General features: G+C 39.3%; 1 long non-coding RNA gene across 12 annotated transcripts in view; it reads right to left on the bottom strand.

The window, feature by feature from the left end:
- Nucleotides 1-14504, bottom strand: part of LOC137312934 (uncharacterized) — a 146850-nt gene that overhangs the window by 106761 nt on the left and 25585 nt on the right. For 11 of the 12 annotated variants that reach the window (XR_010960919.1, XR_010960912.1, XR_010960913.1 and 8 more), the window contains one exon: nt 3956-4051. This is a non-coding gene — a long non-coding RNA (uncharacterized lncRNA). Of the gene's footprint in view, nt 1-3955; nt 4052-10987; nt 11106-14504 lie in introns of all 12 variants that reach the window. The other variant, XR_010960918.1, reaches the window with a different exon arrangement.

The following is a 14504-nucleotide window of genomic DNA, read 5'->3' as shown; positions in this document are numbered from 1 at the left end:
TGGAAGTCTAAATACACTATGTCCACTGGTTCCCCTTTATCCACCCTATACGTTATATCCTCGAAGAACTCAAGCAAATTTGTCAGACATGACTTCCCCTTCATAAAGCCATGCTGACTTTGTCCTATTAAATTATGCTTATCTAAATGTTCCGTTACTGTCTCCTTAATAATAGACTCCAAAATTTTACCCACCACAGATGTTAAGCTAACTGGCCTATAATTTCCAGCCTTCTGCCTACTACCCTTTTTAAATAACGGTGTTACATTAGCAGTTTTCCAATCTGCCGGGACCTCTCCTGAGTCCAGGGAATTTTGGAAAACTATCACCAAAGCATCCACAATCCCTACTGCCACTTCCCTCAAGACCCTAGGATGGAAGCCATCAGGTCCAGGGGATTTATCCGCCTTGAGTCCCATTATTTTACTGAGTACCATCTCCTGAGTGATTTTAATCGTATTTAGCTCCTCCCCCCCGAGAGTCCCCTCTTTGTCCAGTGTTGGGATATTCTTAGTGTCCTCTACTGTAAAGACTGAAACAAAATATTTGTTCAGCATTTTTGCCATCTCCATGTTTCCCACCATTAATTTCCCGGTCTCATCCTCTAAGGGACCTATGTTTGCCTTAGCCACCCTTTTTCTTTTTATATAACTATAGAAACTCTTGCTATCTGTTTTTATATTTTTTGCTAATTTCTTTTCATAATCTAACTTCCCTTTCTTAATCAATCCTTTAGTTACTTTTTGCTGTCTTTTGAAGAATTCCCAATCTTCTATCCTCCCACTAAGTTTGGCTACCTTATATGTCCTTGTTTTTAGTCGGATACTATCCTTGATTTCTTTACTTAGCCACGGGTGGCTGTCATTTCTTTTACACCCTTTTTTCCTCAGTGGAATATATTTATTTTGAAAGTTGTAAAATAACTCCCTAAATGAACACCACTGCTCATGTACCGTCTTACCCTTTAATCTATTTTCCCAGTCCACTTTAACCAATTCCGCTCTCATACCATCATAGTCTCCTTTATTCAAGCTCAGTACGCTTGTTTGAGAATCAACCTTCTCACCCTCTAATTGGATATGGAATTCAACCATGTTGTGGTCGCTCGTTCCAAGGGGATCCTTAACTAGGACATTATTAATTAATCCTGACTCATTACACAGGACCAGGTCCGAGGTTGCCTGCCCCCTTGTAGGATCATTTACATACTGCTCAAGAAATCCATTCCTGATGCACTCAATGAACTCGTCCTCAAGGCTGCTCTGCCCAATTTGATTTGTCCAGTTAATATGATAATTAAAATCCCCCATAATTATGGCTGTTCCCTTATTACATGCCCCGACTATCTCCTGATTAATAGTTCTTCCAGCAGAGTTGCAACCATTAGGAGGCCTATATACTACGCCCACTAATGTTTTTTTTCCCTTATTATTCCTTATCTCCACCCAAACTGTTTCATTATCTTGATGCTTTGTCCCAATATCATTTCTCTGTATTACAGTGATTCCTTCCTTTATTAACATAGCCACCCCACCTCCCCTTCCTTCCTGCCTGTCCTTCCTGATTGTTAAATACCCTGGCATATTTAATTCCCAGTCGTTGTCACCCTGCAGCCATGTTTCTGTAATGGCCACAAGATCATACCCATACGTAGTTATTTGTGCCGTTAACTCGTCCATTTTATTACGAATGCTACGTGCATTCAGATAAAGAACTTTCAAATCTGTTTTGTGACGCTTAGTTCCTGCTTTTTCCTTTTTTAACACTTTACCTATTACTCCATACCTTCTGTCCCTTCCTGTTACGCTTTCCTCTCTCACCCTGCTCAGGTTCCCAACCCCCTGCCACTTTAGTTTAAACCCTCCCCAACAGCACTAGCAAACACTCCTCCTAGGACAGCGGTCCCGGCCCTGCCCAGGTGCAGACCATCCGGTTTGTACTGGTCCCACCTCCCCCAGAACCGTTTCCAGTGTCCCAGGAATTTGAATCCCTCCCCCTTGCACCATTCCTCTAGCCTCGTATTCATTTGAAATATCCTCCTATTTCTACTCTGACTAGCACGTGGCACTGGCAGCAATCCTGAGATTACTACCTTTGAGGTCCTATTTTTTAATTTACCTCCTAACTCCCTATATTCTGCTTTTAGGACCTCATCCCCTTTTTTACCTATATCGTTGGTGCCTATGTGCACCACGACAGCTGGCTGTTTGCCCTCCCCCTCCAAAATGTTCTGTAGCCGCTCCGAGACATCCTTGATCCTTGCACCAGGGAGGCAACACACCATCCTGGAGTCTCGGTTGCGGCCGCAGAAACGCCTGTCTATTCCCCTTAAAATTGAGTCCCCTATCACTAAAGCTCTGCCACTCTTTTTCCTCCCAGCCTGTGCAGCAGAGCTACCCGTGGTGCCAGGAAGTTGGCTGCTGCTGCCTTCCCCTGATAAGTCATCCCCCCCCAACAGCATCCAAAGTGGCATATCTGTTTGAGAGGGGGATGGCCACAGGGGACCCCTGCACTACCTGCCTGCAACTCTTACTCTTCCTGGTGGTCACCCATTCACTTCCTGCCTGTATACCCTTTACCTGCGGTGTGATCAACTCGCTAAACGTGCTATCCACGAGTTTCTCTGCATCGCGGATGCTCCACAGTGAGTCCACCCGCAGCTCCAGCTCCGAGATACGATCGGTCAGTACCTGCAGGTGGACACACTTCCCGCACACATGGTCGGCAGGGACACTGGTAGTGTCCATGACTTCCCACATCTTGCAGGAGGAGCATATCACGGGTGCGAGGTCTGCTGCCATGACTTGCCTTAGCTTAGTTACCCCTTTTAAATTACGTTGAAATTAGAAAATGTTAACTATACTAGGGACCTAGGTTCACTATATAAAAAAAAACACTATCTGCTATAAAACCTGCAGATCTTCCCTTTCTTATTACTTTGCTTACAGTAAAATGGTAGAAATACTCACCTGAACCTACTCACCAATCAGCTGCCTCCCCTGTGCCTCGTCACTTTCTGACTGGTGACGTCACCCCGAACTGCCGCTGGTCTCAGAGTCTCGCTCTCAGAGTAAGCTCTGGTCTCGCTCTCTCCGCGCTGTTTATATCCCCGCTCTGGTCTCGCTCTCTCCCGCCGCTCACCGACTGAACTCTCGCTCTCTCCGCGCTTTTTATATCTCCGCTCTGGTCTCGCTCTCTCCCGCCGCTCACCGACTGGACTCTCGCTCTCTCCGCGCTGTTTATATCTCCGCTCTGGTCTCGCTCTCTCCCGCCGCTCACCGTCCCAAGAGCATGAACCATTCCCTCCTGCTCCAGCCCTGCAGCCGCACATTGACCTGCCTCATATTGTCCTGAGTAAGCGGCCCAGTGCAAAACAATTCGGAGATCACCAACTTGAGGCCTTGTTTTTCAGTCTCGTGCTCAAATTCTAATATTCTCTGTATAAACGTATTTCTAACCGTGTTATTGGCTCCGACTAAGAATATTTACCGCTCTCCTTTCCTTCCCAGAGATGGTCACACCTCTTGCAGGAAGTACTTCCTTGTGGCACCATGGAGGCAACTTACAATTTGGACCTGCTCAGGGCTGCAGAAGAGTCTGTCTATTCCCCTGACCATAGAATCTCCCACCACTCTCGCTCTCCTGTTCCTGTGCCTTACCTGCCTCTCACCCCTCCCCCAATGATCCCTGGTTTCACATTGTTACTCAGGAAGACCAATCTGATTCACTGTTTCTATCCACCTTACATTCCATAATATCAGGTGTCTATTGCCAGTTCCACTACTGAGATCCCTCCACCTGTGACTGCACTGCCCCACGAGATGGTCACTCACTTTCTTCTATCGACACACCATATGCTCGGTTTCTTCTTCCTGTGTGAGCAACAGGATCTTGTTCGTGATCTTGACCCTTTATCAGGACACATTTGATATTTTAAAGATTGTTCTGAACCTACCGGTGTCTATTCCCTTTCTTGTTGATGATGTTGGATCTTCTCCCCTGTTTGGACCTTCAGCCATGGTGGTAAGAGGCGTTCCAAGATTCTGACGCTCTGTAATAAATATATTAATAGGAAGGTTAGACTGAAATATTATAATGAGAATGATAAAACGGCGTCTTGTTGAATGTGATATCAAGTCCCTTCTCCCCCATCAGGACAACAGCTGTTAGATCTGGGATCGAGCATTTCCCGACTTTTACGATCAGCTCTCCACACGAGGTGCGGCACAGACAGCTGCCCAGTGAAACCCAATGAGTCCCTCTGATCTTCACAACCCAGTGAGAGTCGGCCGAGATTCTGCACTGGGAGCACCAATTGGTAAGATTTAGTCACAGTGCAGGCCAGCACCAGACTTATTCCTGAGGTAGTGAATATTCTGGAGGGCAATATGGAATGAGGTGATGAATTCAATGTTCCTTCACTCGTTGTTACCCAGTCTGGTGCTGTTGTATTATTTTATTCACAGATTTGTTCTTAATATTTTTGATTTGTTAAGTTTTGATATTAAATTCTGATGTTTATGAGCCTGATATCTATCCACATACACAATATGGAGCTGGGTGTGATTTCTCTGCTCTCTTTGGTAATGACATTGTTCGTGTGTTCATGGAGATGTGTTTTGGTTGGTGCTTCTATTTGAATATATTTACCTTATCCCTCATAGTATCAGCACCTGACTAATGAGCACTGTTCAATAATATTAACACTCATGTTAATATTATGAATTGCATAACTTTAAACAGGTGCTGCACATTTATTTTTGGATTATTTTTACGTGTCTCACAATCTCAGAAAACACCACAAATATATAAGTTGAAGATTTGACGGCTGTTTTACAATCATAATTCCCCATTGTGTGTGTGTCTCGCTCTGTGTGTGCACGCACAGGCAAGAGCAAATAATCAAACTATCAGTCACCGTCCTTTCCTTTCCACACTGTGGAAATGTAAAAGAGATTAGTCTCGGTCCGTAATTTCTTCAATCAATAGTTGAAGTCATTTGCTGTCAATTGTGTAATAAACGGACAAGAGCAATAAAAAAAATATATTTACACCTACACTAATTGCATTCGTGCAATCAAACACAAGATTAACTTGTGTCGTTACTTTTTATATAAAGATTAGTGATAGGTCCTCCTGCCTATTTTTAATTTCAGTTATTACGTTTTATATAAAGATTAGTGATTGATACTCGTACTTGGCGGTAAATTCAGCAGTTATTTTTATGCAAATATTAGTGATGAGACCTCCTGCCGGTTGTTAATTTCAATAGTTACTTTTTTATGTGATGGACCCTCCTACCTGCTGGTAATTTCAGTGGTTTCTTTTTATATAAAGATGAGTGATGGATCCTCCTCCCTGTTGGTAATTTCAGTAGTTCATTCTTTTACTAATATTAGAGATGGACCCGCCTACCAGTGGGTGATTCCAGGAGTTACTTTGTTTAAACAGATTACTGATGGACCTTCCTACCTGTTATAATTTTAATCGTTGCTTTTTATTGAAAGATGAGTGATGGACCCTCCTGCCTTTTGATAATTTCTGTAGTTTCTTTTTTAATAATGATTCGTGATGGACCCGACGACCTGTTGCAGATTTCAGTAGTTACTTCGGTTATCTAAAGATTCGTGATGGACCCGACTGCCTGTTGGTAATTTCAGTAGTTACTTTTTATAAAAGGATTAGTGCTGGACTCTCCTACCTGCTGGTAATTTCAGTCGTTACTTTTTTTATCTAAACATTAGTGATGGGCCCTGCTGCCTGTTGATAATTTCAGTATTTACTTTTAATATCAAGATTAATGATAGACCCACATACCTGTTGGTAATTTCATTTGTTACTTTTTATATAAAGATTAGTGACGGACACTCCTACTTATCATAGAATCATAGAAGTTACAACATAGAAACAGGCCCTTCGGCCCAACATGTCCATGTCGCCCAGTTTATACCACTAAGCTAGTCCCAATTGCCTGCACTTGGCCCATATCCCTCTCTACCCATCTTACCCATGTCACTGTCCAAATGCTTTTTAAAAGACAAAATTGTACCCGCCTCGACGACTGCCTCTGGCAGCTCGTTCCAGACACTCACCACACTTTGAGTGAAAAGATTGCCCCTCTGGACCCTTTTGTATCTCTCCCCTCTCACCTTAAATCTATGCCCCCTCGTTATAGACTCCCCCACCTTTGGGAAAAGATTTTGACTATCTACCTTATCTATGCCCCTCATTTTTTATAGACTTCTATAAGATCACCCCTTAACCTCCTACTCTCCAGGGAAAAAAGTCCCAGTCTATCTAACCTCTCCCTATCAGTCAAACCATCAAGTCCCGGTAGCATCCTAGTAAATCTTTTCTGCACACTTTCTAGTTTAATAATATCCTTTCTATAATAGGGTGAACAGAACTGTACACAGTATTCCAAATGTGGCCTTACTAATGTCCTGTGCAACTTCAACAAGACATCCCAACTCCTGTATTCAATGTTCTGACCAATGAAACCAAGCATGTCGAATGCCTTCTTCACCACCCTATCCACCTGTGACTTCACTTTCAAGGAGCTATGAACCTTTACTCCTAGATCTCTTTGTTCTATAACTCTCCCCAACGCCCTACCAAAAACGGAATAGGTCCTGGCCCGATTCGATCTACCAAAATGGTTATTTCAGTTGATAATTTTTATATAAAGATTATTGATGTACACTGCTACCTGGTGGTAGTTTCAGTAGTTATTTTTGAGGTAAAGATTAGTGATGGGACGTCCTGCTTGTTGGTAATTTCAGTAGTTTATTTTTTATAACGATTACTGATGGACCCTCCTACCTGGTGGTAATCTCAGTTCTTACTTTTGATATAAAGATCAGTGATGGGCCCTCCTACCTGTTGTAATTTCAGCAGTTACTTTCTATATAAAGATTAGTGATGTACACTGCAACCTGGTTGTCGTTTCAGTCGTTTTTTTTAGGTAATGATTAGTGATGGGTCCGCCTGCTTGTTGTTAATTTCAGTGGTTACTTTTTTATGCAAAGGTTAGTGATGGACCCTCCTACTTGTTGGTAATTTCAGCATTTACTTTTTTATAAATATTAGTGATGTGACATCCTGCCTGTTTGGTAATTTCGGTAGTTCCATTTTTTATATGAAGATTAGTGATGCACACCACTGCCAATTTTTAATTTCAGCATTTACTTTTTACATAACGATTTGTGATGGACAATACTCCCTGGTGGTAAATTCAGTTCTTACTTTTTTATCTAAAGATTCGTGATGGACCCTCCTGCGTGTTGGTAATTTGAGAAGTTATGTTTGTATTCGAAAGATTCGTGATCTCCTACCTGTTGCTAATTTAAGTTGTTACTTTTTATATAAATATTAGTCATGGACCCTCCAACCTGGTGGTAATATGTGTAGTTACTTTTTATGTAAAGATTAGTAATGGACCCGACTACCTGGTGGTCATCTCAGTAGTTTTTTTTGTCAAAGATTATTGTTGTTAATTTCAGTGGTTACTTTTTTACGCAAAGGTTAGTGATGGAGCCTCCTCACTGTTGGTAATTTCAGTAGTTTATTATTTTACAAATATTAGAGATGGACCCGCCTACCAGTGGGTAATTCCAGGAGTTACTTTGTTTAAACAGATTACTGATGGACCTTCCTACCTGTTATAATTTCAGTCGTTGCTTTTTATTTAAAGATTAGTGATGGACCATCCTGCCTTTTGGTAATTTCTGTAGTTTCTTTTTTAAGCATGATTCGTGATGGACCCGACTCCCTGTTGCAGATTTAAGTAGTTACTTCGGTTATCTAAAGATTCGTGATGGACCCTCCTGCCTGTTGGTAATTTCAGTAGTTACTTTTTATAAAAAAATTAGTGACGGACACTCTAACTTGTTGGTGATTTCAGTTGTTAATTTTTATATAAAGATTATTGATGTACACTGTTACCTGGTGGTAGTTGCAGTAGTTATTTTTGAGGTAAAGATTAGTGATGGGACGTCCTGCTTGTTGGTAATTTCAGTAGTTTATTTTTTATAACGATTACTGATGCACCCTCCCTCCTGGTGGTAATTTCAGTTCTTACTTTTGATGTAATGATCAGTGATGGGCCCTCCTACCTGTTGTAATTTCAGCAGTTACTTTCTATGTAAAGGTTAGTGGTGTACACTGCTACCTGGTGGTAGTTTCAGTATTTTTTTTTTAGGTAATTATTAGTGATGGGTCCGCCTGCTTGTTGTTAATTTCAGTGGTTACTTTTTTACGCAAACGTTAGTGATGGACCCTCCTACCTGTTGGTAATTTCAGCATTTACTTTTTAAAAAATATGAGTGATGTGACATCCTGCCTGTTGGTAATTTCTGTAGTTCATTGTTTTTAATCTGAAGATTAGTGATGCACACCACTGCCTATTTTTAATTTCAGTATTTACTTTTTATATAACGATTTGTGATGTAACAATACTCCCTGGTGGTAAATTCTTTGCTTACTTTTTTATCTAAAGATTAATGATGGACCTTCCTGCCTGTTGGTAATTTCAGTAGTTACTTTTCATATAAAGATTACTGATGGACACTCCTACCTGTTGGTAATGTCAGCATTACTATTGTTATCTAAATATTCGTGATGGACCCTCCTGCGTGTTGGTAATTTGAGATTTATTTTAGTATTCGAAAAATTAGTGATGAACTCTCCTGCCTGTTGGTAATTTCAATAGTTACTTCCTATACAAAGATTAGTGAGGGACACTCCTACCTGTTGCTAATTTAAGTTGTTACTTTTTATATAAAGAATAGTGATGGACCCGACTACCTGGTGGTAATAAGTGTAGTTACTTTTTTTATGTAAAGATTAGTGATGGACCCGACGACCTGGTGGTCATCTCAGTCGTTATTATTTTATCTAAAGATTATTCACGGACCCTTCTGCCTGTTGTATTTTCAGTAGTTACTTTTTCTATAAAGGTTAGTGATGGACCCTCCCACCTGGTGGTAATTTCTGACGTTATTTTTTTAATCTAAAGATTAGTGATGGCCCCTCCTGCCAGTTGGCAATTTCAGTAGTTACTTTACATATAAAGATTAGTGATGGACACTCCTCCCTGTTGATAATGTCAGTAGTTACTTTTGTTATCTAAAGATTAGTGATGGACCGTCCAGCTTGTTGGTAATTCGAGTCATGACTATTTATATAAAGATTACTGATGGACACTCCTCCCTGTTGGTAATTTCAAGGGTTACTTTTTATAGAAAGATTAGTGATGGGCCCTCATGTCTCTTGGTAATTTCAGTCGTTACTTGTTATATAAAGATTACTAATGGGACCTTCATCCCTGGTGGTATTTTCAGTAGTTTCTTTTTACATAAAGATTAGTGATGGGCCCTCCTACCTGTTGGTAATTTGAGTTGTTACTTTTTGTATAAACATTAGTGATGAACCCCTCTACCCGTTGTTAATTTCAGTGGTTACTTTTTATACAAAAATAATTGATGGACACTCCTCCCTGTTGTTAATTTGACTTGTCACTTTTTATATAAAGATGAGCGATGGATCCTCCAGCCTGTTTGTAATTTCAGTAGTTACTTTTTATATAAAGATTAGTGATAGACACTCCTACCTGGTGGTAATTTCAGTGGTTACTTTTTATATAAAGATAAGTGATGGATCCTCCTCCCTGGTGGTAATTTCAGTAGTTTATTCTTTTACAAGTATTGGAGATGGACCCGCCCACCAGTGGGTAATTCCAGGAGTTACTTTGTTTAAACAGATTACTGTTGGCCCTTCCTACCTGTTATAATTTCAGTCGTTGCTTTTTATTTAAAGATTAGTGATGGACCCTCCTGCCTTTTGGTAATTTCTATAGTTTCTTTTTTAATAATGATTCGTGATGGACCCGACCAACTGTTGCAGATTTCAGTGGTTACTTCGGTTATCTAAAGATTCGTGATGGACCCTCCTGCCTGTTGGTAATTTCAGTAGCTACTTTTTATAAAAAGATTAGTGATGGACTCTCCTACCTGCTGGTAATTTCAGTTGTTATTAGTGATGGGAACTCCTGCTTTTTTGTAATTTCAGTAGTTAGTTTTAAAAAAGGTTTGTGATGTGACCTCCTGCCTGTTGGTAATTTCAGTAGTTACTATTTTATGTAAAGATTCGTGATGCACCCTCCTCCGTGGTGTAATTTCAGTTGTTACTTTCATTATAAAGATTAGTGATTTTCCCTCCTGCCTGGTGGTAATTTCAGTAGTTACTTTTTATATAAAAGTATTAGTGATGGACAATCCTACCTGGTGGAAATTTCAGTCCTTACTCTTTTATCTAAAGATAAGTGATGGACCCTCCAGCCTCTTGGTAATTTCAGTAGTTACTTTTTAAATAAAGATTAGTGATGGACGCTCCTACCTGTTGGTAATTTTAGTAGTTACTTTTTAAATAAAGATTAGTGATGGACACTCATTCCTGTTGGTAATTTCAGTAGTTTCTTTTTGATGAAGATTAATGATGGACCCTACTGCCTGTTTGTAATTTCATTAGTTTTTTTTAATGTAAAGATTAGTGAGGAAACTCCTCCCTGTTGGGAATTTCAGTGTTTTTTTTTAAGATTAGTGATGGACACTAGTACCTGTTGTTAATTTCAGTAGTTACTTTTTATATAAAGATTAATGATGGACCTTCCTACCTTTTAGAATTTCAGTAGTTGCTTTTTATATAAAGATTAGTGATGGACCCTCCAGCATTTTAGTAATTTCTGTAGTTTCTTTTATCATAATGATTCTTGATAGACCTCCCTACCTGATGGAAAATTGACTTGTTACTGCCTTTTTGTAATTTCAGTCGTTAGTTTTTTAAAAAAAAATAGGTTAGTGATGGGACCTCCTGCCTGTTGGTAATTTCAGTAGTTATTTTGTATGCAAAGATTAGTGATGGAAACTCCTTCCTGTTGGTAATTTCAGTGGTTACTTTTTATACAAAGATTAGTGATCGGTACTCCTACCTGTTGGTAATTTCAGTAGTTACTGTTTTTATCTGAACATTAGTGATGGACCCTTCTGCCTGTTGGTGATGTCACTAGTTGCTTTTGTTATCCAACGATTCGTGATGGACCCTCCAACCTGTTGGAAAATTGACTTGTTACTTTTAATATAAAGATTTGTGCTGGACCCTCTTTCCTGTCGATAATTACAGTAGTTGCTTTTTATATAAAGATTAGTGATGGAATCTCCTACCTGCTGGTAATTTCAATAGTTACTTTTGTATGTAAAGTTTAGTGATGGACCCACCTACCCGTTGGTAATTTGAGTAGTTACTTTTTTATAAAGATTAGTGATGGGATCTCATGGCTATTCGTAATTTCTGTTGTTACTTTTAGTATAAATATTAGTGATTCATCCTCCTGCCTTTTTGTAATTTCAGTAGTCAGTTTTTTAAAAATTGGTTGGTGATGGAATCTTCAATCTCTTGGTAATTTCAGTAATTACTTTTTATATAAAGATGAGTGATGGACCCTCCGACATGTTGGTAATTTCAGTAGTATATTTTTCTATAAAATTTAATGTTGGACACTCCTACCTGGTGGTAATTTCAGTCGTTATTTTTTATGTAAATTTAGTGATGGACCCTCCTACCTGTTGGTAATTTGAGTAGTTACTTTTTTAATAAAGATTAGTGATGGGACCTCCTGCCTATTTGTAATTTATGTTGTTACTTTTAGTATAAATATTACCGATTGATCCTCCTGCCTTTTTGTAAATTCAGTAGTTAGTTTTTTTAAAAAGGTTGGTGATGGAACCTCCAATCTGTTGGTAATTTCAGTTATTACTTTTTACATAAAGATGAGTGATGGACCCTCCTACCTGTTGTTAATTTCTTTCGTTACTTTTTATAAAAAGGTTACCTGTTGGTAATTTGACTTGTTACTTATTATATAACATTAGAGAAATAGCCTGCTAGATGGTGGTAATTTGACTTGTTATTTTTTATATAAAGATTAGTAATGGACCCTCCTACCTGGTGGTAATTTGTGTCGTTAATCTTTTCTATTATTAGTGATGGACCCTCCTGCCCGTTTGTAATTTCAGTAGTTACTTCTTCTTTAACGATTAGTGATTGACCCTCCTCCCTGTCGATAAATTCAGGAGTTACTTTTTACATAAAGATTAGTGATGGACCCTCCTACCTGGTGGTAATTTCAGTAGTTACTTTTTAAAATAAAGTTTAGTGATGGACGCTCCTACCTGTTAGTAATTTCAGTCGTTTCTTTTTTATAAAGATTAGTGATTGACCCACCTCCCTTTTCGTAATTTGAGTTGTAACTTTTTATATCAACATTAATGGACCCTCATACCTATTTGGTAATTTCAGTAGTTTATTTTTTATATAAAAAGTAACAACTCAAATTACGAACAGTTAGGAGGGCCCATCACTAATTTTATAGTGATGGGCCCTCCTAACTGTTCGTAATTTGAGTTGTTACTTTTTATATAAAGATTACTGATGGGCCCTCCAACCTGTTGGTAATTTCAGGAGTTACGTTTTACATAAAGATTAGTAATGGCCCCTTCTCTCTGTTGGTAATTTTTGTAGTTAATTTTCATGAAAAGATTAGTGATGTACACTCCTACCTGGTGGTATTTTCAGTAGTTATTTGTTCAGGTAAAGATGAGTGATCGGACTTCCTACCTGTTGGTAATTTCAGTAGTTACGTTTGTATGTGGAGATGAGTGATGGACCCTCCAACCTGGTTGTAAATTCAATAGTTACTTTCATATAAAGATTAGTGCTGGGACCCTCATACCTGCTGGTAAATTGACTTGTTACTTTTTTATATAAAGATTAATGATGGACCCTCCTACCTGGTGGTAATTTCAGGAGTTACTTTTTGTATAAAAAATAGTGATGGACCCTCCGACCTGGTGGTAATTTCAGTAGTTATTTTTATATGAAGATTAGTGATGAACCCTCCTACCTGTTGGTAATTTCAGTTGTTACTTTTTTTTTACAAAGATTTGTGATGGGACCTCCAACCTGGTGGTAATTTCAGTAGTTACTTTTTATATAAAGATAAGTGATGGACACTCCTCCTTGTTGGTAATTTCAGTAGTCACTTTTCATGCAAAGGTTAGTGATTAACCTTCCTACCTGTTGATTATTTCAGCAGTTACCTTTTATATAAATATTCGTGATGGACCCTCCTACCTGTTGCTAATTTAAGTTGTTATTTTTTGAAAAAAGATCTGTGATGCGCCCTCCTAACTGTAGGTAATTTGAGTTGTTACTTTTTATATAAAGTGTATTGATGGACTCTCCTCCCTGCTGATAATTTCAGTATTTACTTTTTCTATAAAGGTTAGTGATTGACCGTCCTACAGGTTGGTAATTTCAGTCGTTAATTTTTATATAAAGATTAGTGCTGGGGCCCTGCAAGTTTATTGACGTTTTTCCAGCTCTCGCACAGAACCATTTATTCATACTGATGTCCTCTCTCCTCAATATGTTGTAATCAGGAACATTTATCTATGTTCTGTGAAAACCCAGGCCCTGTTTTAAAGATACCTGATCACATTTCTCATGATTCTGACTTTCCAAACGTGTTTGGAATGATTTCGAGATTGACAGACATAACACACAATCTGAACGTCAATTCAATGGAATGTTGACCCGTTCTCGTTTTACTTTTTAAGATCAAGTTACTTCTTCAAAACCTCCTTCCATTTTCCTGCTAATAACTTTTCACTGTTTCATAAATCTTCTGTTCCTGCTCCAACAGTTTTATTAATTCCACTCAGTGCTGTGGCCCTCCTACCTGTTGATATTAAAAGTAACTACTCAAATTACCAAGATTAACGGTCAGGAACGACCTATCTGTGTGAAAGATGGTTTCGGCTGAACCGGTTTCCCTTTAAAACATTCTGGAAGTTTGTTTCTCTCCAAAGGGAGCGGCCTCTCTTTATTTAGTTGAGCCAGTTCAACACCGTCACGAACATATTTCAGCAAAACAGAAGTCCCTGCTCCATTCTCCCACCTAATTCGCATTAAACTAATCAATTATAATTGATCAGGAACAAGTTTTGGCTCCGATTTTGCTCCTGTCCTGTGATTGGATGGCGTTCAGTCCAGCCTCGTGTAACCATAGGCTGATTTTCCAGGTGCCCGGCAGAGAGCGATGATCGGCCATTGCGAATCTGTTAACCCTTCACTGAGCTGAACTTTGTGTTCGATCAGTCTTTGATCAGTGTACCGGGAACCAAACGGTTCAGTAATTAAAAAGAGCCAGTGTCATAGTTTAAAAAATGCAAATAGAGTGAGAAAAGCCAGTTCCCCACCCCTGTTTACTGAATATCAAATTCTAACATGAGGAGGAGGCACATCTGGACTAAGATGGTGCAAATCTCCAGAGTTCGTGTTCCTGCTTTCTGTCCCGTAATCGCTTTAAAATGTGCCTGTGGGGAGATTGGTGGGGTCCATGAAGGGATAAGCACTGAAATTCCCAGTGTAAAATACCCGGCCTTCAG

Source organism: Heptranchias perlo, unplaced genomic scaffold (genome assembly GCF_035084215.1).
Source record: "Heptranchias perlo isolate sHepPer1 unplaced genomic scaffold, sHepPer1.hap1 HAP1_SCAFFOLD_44, whole genome shotgun sequence".
In the NCBI taxonomy this organism is placed as follows: domain Eukaryota; kingdom Metazoa; phylum Chordata; class Chondrichthyes; order Hexanchiformes; family Hexanchidae; genus Heptranchias; species Heptranchias perlo.
This window is presented reverse-complemented; position numbering and strand designations above follow the sequence as displayed.